The sequence below is a fragment of the Myotis myotis genome, unplaced genomic scaffold (genome assembly GCF_014108235.1).
Source record: "Myotis myotis isolate mMyoMyo1 unplaced genomic scaffold, mMyoMyo1.p scaffold_m19_p_2, whole genome shotgun sequence".
NCBI classification, from domain to species: Eukaryota; Metazoa; Chordata; class Mammalia; order Chiroptera; family Vespertilionidae; genus Myotis; species Myotis myotis.
The window spans coordinates 14,593,904-14,601,521 of NW_023416324.1; positions in this window are offsets into that span (position 1 = coordinate 14,593,904).

Sequence of the window (7,618 nt, forward strand, 5' to 3'; positions counted from 1 at the left end):
CAGACAGGAGATGCTGACCAGTGGGTGTCTCCACGGGAGGTTGTTGTCAGGCCTAGGCCAGGCTAGGTACCGGGGGCAGGGGCTGTCCCATAGGCTCGGGTCCCTCCCACCTCTCCCCAGGTGGCTGCCCTTTGGGGCTGCTGCTCTGGACTTGCCCAAGTCAGGACTCAGCAGGGTGCATCCCATCACATCAGGGCCCTGTCTTACCCCAGTAGGCGCTGCCCAGCCTATGGGGTACAGGGTGGGAGGGGGCCCCTGAGTGAGTTTGGAGCCGACTCGGTGCATTACTGGTGGTGAATGCCCCCTCAGAGGGGCCAGCAGGGAGGGGAGCACCACAGCACCTGCACACGTCGGCTGGTTTAAGCTGCTGCAGCGACTCTGCTAGTAGGCAGTCCTAGTCCATTTTAGAGGCAGTGAAACAAGCCCACGGAGCTAACGCAGGCCTGGGATGCCAAGCCTGTGTTCTCTGTCCTGGGGTGGCCCTGCCTCTTGGCAGGGCATGTGAAACGTTGGGACATCACAATGATCTTGCTTAGGAGCTTCTGAGGGTGCACAGAAGAGCCTTAGCCAAGAGCCTAGTACCCAGATGCTGGATCAGGTTGGTGCCTTGCCTTCTAGCCTGGACAGGTGTAAGCCATGTCACAAGATCTTGTTGCCAAGCAACAATTCTGACTATACCTGCCGAGCCCCTGCATGGGGTGGGGCTGAAGAGGTCTGGCTTGACTTCTTCAGAGTCCAGGGATTGCGGGTCATGGTGCCCTGGACGTTCCTGGGCATGGGCTAGGTGTGCACCACACCAGGGGGACATTGGGAGCCAGGGTTGAGGAAGCCAGGGGGGATGTACCGCTGGGCCTTGGGGGCAGAAAGGTTGATGTCTGCCTTTGCTAGCCTGCGAGCTCCAAGAGGCCCGGGCCAGTGTCTGATTCACTCTGTGGCTCCAGTGTCCAGCATAGAGTGGCCGTCAGTGACTCAAGTCAACTTATCAGAAGGGGGACAACCAGCCTGGCTTCCTGTGAGAGATTGCTGAGAGACGGGGCAGTCCTGGGTCAGCTGGCAGGACTGGAGCCTCTGCAGCTTGATGGACCACTTTGCAGGTTATCTGTTCCACAGGCAAACCCATCCCATGGCAACTCCCCCACGCGCTGGGCTTTGACACTAGCTCTCCGCCCTCGGCCCCTGGCCTGGCACACCAGCCCAGCCCAGCTTGGTGAAATGTGGTCCACTCCTCTGCCCCGACCAAAGCTCTTGGTTTTCAAAATGTCTGGAAAGCAGGATTTGAGAATGTGGGTGCTAGAAGAGCCCCTAACGGTCCTCCAGACCACCCGCTGTGTACAGTTGGGAACCGAGGCCCACAGAGGGTCAGGACTCCCCCAGGCCACAGGGCAGTTAAGCAGAGCCGAGATTTGAGCTCTGCTTTTCCACAGACCTCACGCCCAGTCCGTTCCCCATGCGCTTGAGGTCTGCGGGCTGTGGGGAAGTGGAAGTGATTATGATGAGAGGAGGCTGGAGAAAGGGCCTTGGTGGATTCTCAAGCACATAATGAGCGTCAACTCATCACCGTCTCTTCATCCTCCCTCCTCCAGGGCCCAGGTCTCTCCTGCAGCTCGCGCTGCTGGCGCAGACGCCTGGGAGAGAACAGGGAGTGTGATTATGAGCACGGCCTCTAGAACCAGACTGGCTTTGCCATTTACTAGCCATGTAAGTGCGTCACTAGCAAATGACTTCATAGCCTGGGTCTCAGTTCACTCGGGTAACATAGGATGATAACAGCACTCTCCAATCTGGGGTGTTGAGAGGAGCGAGTGAGTTAATGAATGAGGTAGAGGCTGCAGGGTGCTGAGGACGCGGTCCACTGTGCCTGGCACTTTGCAGTTATTGTGGCTGCCAGGGCAGCTCCGGGAGAGCAGGACGGGGGTGGGCGTGGGGGAGCGAGTGGGGTAGACCAGAGGAAGCCCACCCAAGGTGCCACAGTTGGGGAGGAAGCTGTTCCACCAGCCTCCAACCTGATGCCACCCATGTATACACGCTGGGCCCGCCCCACCATCAGATTTGGCCCTTAGGGACCACTTTAGAAACTCCCTTGTCCAGCCAGGATTCAGTGAAGAAAACCACCCCGCGCCCTGCTGTTTCAAGTAGGAAATAAAGCTCAAGAGACTCTGCTCTCAGTGCTGCTGAAGGGCTAGGGACGTGAGGGAGGCTCTGCGAGGGTCAGGGAGCCAGAAGAGGTTGGCGTTGGAATTGCTGCCAGTGGTCTGGCGCCTGCTGCCCCGACCTCATTGGCAGAAGCTGATTGGAAGCTGCTGGCGAGTGGAGGCGGGATCGTGGTTTGCAGGCGTCCAGCCCGAGACACGGGGCACACAGAAGGGAAGGGAGGCGGTGCTGAGACACGGCCCCACCCCGGGCCCTCCGCCTGCCCAGCCACTCCTGGTGGGCAGGGGGCGAGAAGCCGGTGGTTGGTCCAGAGCAGACCTCGCTGCCAGAGGTGCTGTGTGAGCATCACACATTTTCTCTGTGGTCCTCACAACAGCCACATGCGAGCTGAGGCTCAGAGGTTAAGTGACCTGATAAAGAAGTGACAGGCCCAGGTCTGTACCCAGATCTGTCTGCACAGGAGCTGGGGCCTGCCCGGCTGCTCTCTGAGCCCGGCAGGGAGTCCGCACCCACTGATTGAGCGCCCACCGTATGCCAGGCTGGTTTAGGTGCTTGGAACATGGCAGCAAAGGAAATGACAAAAATCCCACCCTCGTGGAGCTGCCATGCCACTGGGTGGGGGAGACAGCACCCCAACCATGTACACGTCGTCTCATGGTGCTCAGTACTGTGAAGGAGAAAAGCAGGGGTGGCCGTGCTGCTCTGTGTACGTGGTCAGGGCCACCTGAGCAGAGACTGAAGGAGGTGGGGAAGCGAACACGTGCTGTTGGAGGAATAGCACTCAGGACAGAGGAAGTGGCAAGTGCAAAGCCCCTGAGGCGGGCGGGAGAGTGGGACCTGCACAGAACAGACGGGCAAGGAGCGCAGTGTGGCTGCAGAGGAGGCCTGGGAGATGCTGTGGGCCCGCAGGGCCATGGCCAGGGCCTGCGACTTGCTTCTGAGTGGCGAGGAGCCTCTGTGCAGAGGAAGTCGAGATTGCAGAGGCTGCACGGGGAGGGTTGGTGCAGAGACCTCAGGGGACGATAGCAATGGTCCGGGGTCAGGCCCAAGAGAAAGGGGCCCGAGGCTTGACAAGGGGCAGATGGAGGCTTGAAGAGGAAATGGCATAAGGGTCCTTATAAAAGGGAGGAGGAAAACGGTGTGTGCCTGGCCCAGGCCTGGGTGTGGGGCTGTTCCCAAGCCTGTGTGTCTGTGGGTCTGCGTCCGGGTTTTGTGCACCTTTGTGTGATGTGGGGAGCTGGCCTGTCTGAGTCGCTGCCGGCCGTGAGGGTGTGGTGCAGTGAGTGTCCCCTGGCATGTTGTGTCATTTCTCGGGTTGTGTGGAGCAAATGTGTGTTGGCTCAGTGGGTCTGAGTGATCTGCAGGTGTGATCTGAACGTGAGCATGTGGACCTATGAGTCGGGCTGAGCAGGCTTGTGTATTTTTCTCGGTGTGTGTGTGTGTGTGTGTGTGTGTGTGTGTGTGTGTGTGTGTTATATCAGCCCGTCTGTAGTGGGCAGCAATGGGGAATGCCTTTCAGTTTGGCTCATCATTGTCTGGGCCCCCTGCTCGCTTGACATTCCACAGAGCTCAGCTCTAGTTTTTACAGCGAATCAAAACTGATGGCTCCTGGGACCCGGTGGGTTAATGGGTAAATTCTTGGAGACTCGGGTTGAGGGCTGGCCCTTGGAGGTCTCTGACAGCTGAAGTAGGGAGAACTCCCAGCCCCTAGTTCCCACAATGCAGTGCTTTAAACCCAAAAACCCCCATCCCTCCCAGCCGACCACGCTGGGCCAGGGTCCTCACCACCCGATCAGGAAGACGGTCTGATGTCTGGGCCCTGCCAGCCCTAAGTGAGTCAGGTTTCTAAACCTGGGCGCCTTCAGGAAAAGCCAGGATTTCAGCACTGGAACGAGCACAGAGTGAGGAGTCAGAGGATGGGCTCAAAGCCCACCTCTGTCACTTACGACTTCGTAACCTTGGTCAAACGACTGTTCAGTTTCCTCTCTGTAGAGGAGGGACCCCCCTCAAGGTGTTATTAGGAAGATTAAATGAACACTTAGCATGTACCAGGCACCGTGCTAAGGGCACAGTGAATGAATCACTTTATTTAATCTTCACAAAGTGAAGTGGGTACTGTCCCCATTTTACAGAAGAGGAAACTGAGGCCCCAGGAGGTGAGATGACTTGCCCAGAGTCACTCAGCTGGGAACGGGCAGAGCCTGCGTTTGGGCCAGACGGTCTGATGGCAAAAGCAGCAGCGTGAGGCAGTGAGTAGGAAGGAGAGTGCTGACTTCTGGTAGACGTTCGGCCAATGGTGGTTATTGTTATTGATCCCACATGGCTATTCAGGATCAAACTCCTGACCCTCAAAAGATAGCTCTGGACTCTCTTTTCCCCTTTTAAATTTAAAGAGGGTGGAAGGAAAGCACCAGACTTGGGAGACCAAAGTTCAGACCCCGTCTCTATGTCTCATTCACTGCGCGACCTATACTGCTCACTGCCCCTCCCCCAGCCTGTTTTCCCCATCTGTAAAATGAAGACACTCATTTCCCACCTGCCACCAAGGATCAGATGTGTACAAAGGAGTTTGCTGCCCTGCATGAGCTGACTTGTGTCCTCCCCAAAAAGACACATCGAGTCCCAACACCCGGTGCCTCAGAATGTGACCTTTTTGCGAAATAGGGTCATTCCAGAGAAGGTCAAGGCAAAACAAGGTCTTAGGGTGGGCCCTATGCACTAAGACTGAGGTCCTTAGAAAAGGGGAAGTTTGCACACAGGGACAGGCAGGCACGGAGGGACACAGGGAGAACGCCCCCTGTAGGTTGGAGTTATGCTGCCCCAGCTGACGCACGTGCGTCAGAGGCAGTCAGAGCCTGGAAGAGGTGAGGCAAGGTGCCCCCCTGCAGGTGGCAGAGGGAGCACGGCCTGCTGACACTCGGATTTGGGTCTCTGGCCTCCGGAACTGTGAGAGAATACATTTCCGTTGTAAGCCACCCAGTTAGTGGTGCTTTGTTAAGGCAGCTGCAGGAAACGAATACACCTGTGACATAACATCCACAACGCCCATCAGTATTTCTGGGGATACAACCCCCCCCCCACATTGACCCCGTGAAGAGACGGAGGCCCAGCGAGGTGCAGTCAGCAGCCCCATCACACATCAAGGGGGCGTCGTGCCAGGACTCCAACGCAGGTCACCGCAACCCAAAGTCAGTCTGCTCTGACCCAGAGCAGGGCCCGAGGCTGGGTGAACCCAGGACTGCCCAGGAACCAGGGCCCAGATCTTCAGCTTTGCTCTTGGCCCTGGCCCCCTCCCTGTCCTCTGGCGGTTGCCCTGTCCTGCCTGTTTCCAGGCTGCTGGCTCATTGAGAGGGTTAGCTGGACACGCAAGCACACAGCACACAAGGGTCCAGTGGAAAACAAAGGCAGGTGGGACAGAGGCAGACACTACAGTTGGAGCAAGCCTCGTCACAGAAACCAACCAAGCAGGAATAACAAATTATTTTTAGACTGAAAGCGGGAGGCATGTGAAACTAGGGAGGGTCTGCAGCAGCAAGGTGTACTAATGCATAGAAACGGAAAGTTCAGGCCATTGCTGGGCAAGAACAATTGAGGGACTCAATCAGGTGGCAACACAGGTAGATACAGAGCAGGCTTGTAGCACGTATACACCCCTAGACCGACTAGCTTCCTGGGCAGCTTACTGGGCTCCCCTCCCCGTGTGGGGAGTCTGAATCTGCTTGTAAAAAATTTTCCACACTTTTTTTTTAATATATTTTATTGATTTTTTACAGAGAGGAAGGGAGAGAGACAGAGAGTCAGAAACATCGATCAGCCGCCTCCTGCACATCTCCCACCGGGGATGTGCCCGCAACCCAGGCACATGCCCCTGACCGGAATCGAACCTGGGACCCCTCAGTCCGCAGGCCGACGCTCCACCCACTGAGCCAAACCGGCCTCGGCATCCACACTTTTTCATAAATCTTCTGGTCTGAGGAGCTCATTCTTGGGCGTTGGGAGACACGACCCCGGGGGGAAAATAGACCTCGGCTCACCGTTCCGGTTATCATCATGGCTGGGGTTACTGGAACCCATAGAGTATCTCTGGCCTCATGGCATTTGTAGGGGAGGGGGGCAGTGGTGGCTTATCGGTCTCAGAGCCAGAGATTTGGGTTCAAGTTCTGACTCCATCACTGTCTGGTTATGTGACTTGAATGAGTCACCATCCCTCTCTCTGAGCCTTAGTTTCCTTGTCTGTGAAGTGGGACCATGACTGGAGCTCTGCCTTCCTTGTAGGTGGCTGTGAGAGTCCAGCAAGGGCAGAAGCTCAGGGGGGGCTGTAAGTGGGGACTGTTCCAGGCAGGGCTGAGGCCTAGGGCCAACAGGGCACCGTGTCCCAAACACTGGCTGATTGTTCTGATCTAACCAAGAGCAGAAGGCAGGTGGGCCAGGTTTGGGAAAATTCTAAAAGATCTAACTTCCCTCTTTAGCTCCCTTGACCGTGGCCATCTCTCAGCCCCAGGGTTACCATGGGGACAGGGAGATGGATTAGGACAATCACGATCATAATTTATCAAGTACTTGGTCTGTGCCTTGGTTTCGTTGTAAGGTAATTTTCACAACAGCTCTGCATAGTAGGTGACGCTGGTCCCGTTTTATAAATGAGGACACAGGCTCAGAGCGATGAAGTGACTTGCCTCAGGTCACACAGCCAGGCCAGGGCAAGGCCAGGTTTTGAGTCCCGGCCTAACTCAACACTCCAGCCTTCTCCCTCTTTCATAGCTGCTCCCCCGCACCATTTCAAACCTGACATGTGGTGGGAACCAAGGTGGGGCCCAGGGAGGGGAGGGGACTTGTCTAAGGTCACACAGAAGGGCAGGGGCCAGACCTCAGGGTAGAGGCAATCACACAATTAGCAAACCCCAAATTCAGGTCTGGAGCTTTCCCTGCCCTCCTGGTGTGGAGGAAGCCATGGTGCCATCAGGCAGCACCACAGGGCTGGCCGGAGGCACAGGCATTGTGGTCCAGGCTGGTGGTTGGTCTCTAAGAGCAGAAGGACTCCTGCTTAAAGCACGGAGCCACGGGGGGGCTCGGTCAGGGGAGGCCTGTGCTGGGCCCGGGAGCCCGCCAGCGGCTCTGGCCCAGGGGACTGCCTCTGAGCGTGGCCTTCAGCCCAGCCCTGCTGAGTCACCCCTGGGGAAGCCGAGGCCCTGTGCATCCTCGCTTCCACTTCCCGAGAAACATCAGGAGAGAATGTCTCGAATGCTGCTTTATTGCAATAAGTTTGTCGATTCAGCTCATTACATTTAATTAGAATTATTTAATTAGAATCTTAATAAAAGAGTAAAGCGGGAGGCGGCTGAGGCGTGGAGGTAAGGAAATCCGTGCTGAGCGTGTGAAGTGGACCCAGCTGTAGAGGCGGGTGGTGGAGGGGCTGCCACGACATTTGCCTGGAAGTTTGGGGAAAGGGGTCTGCAGGTGCCAGGAT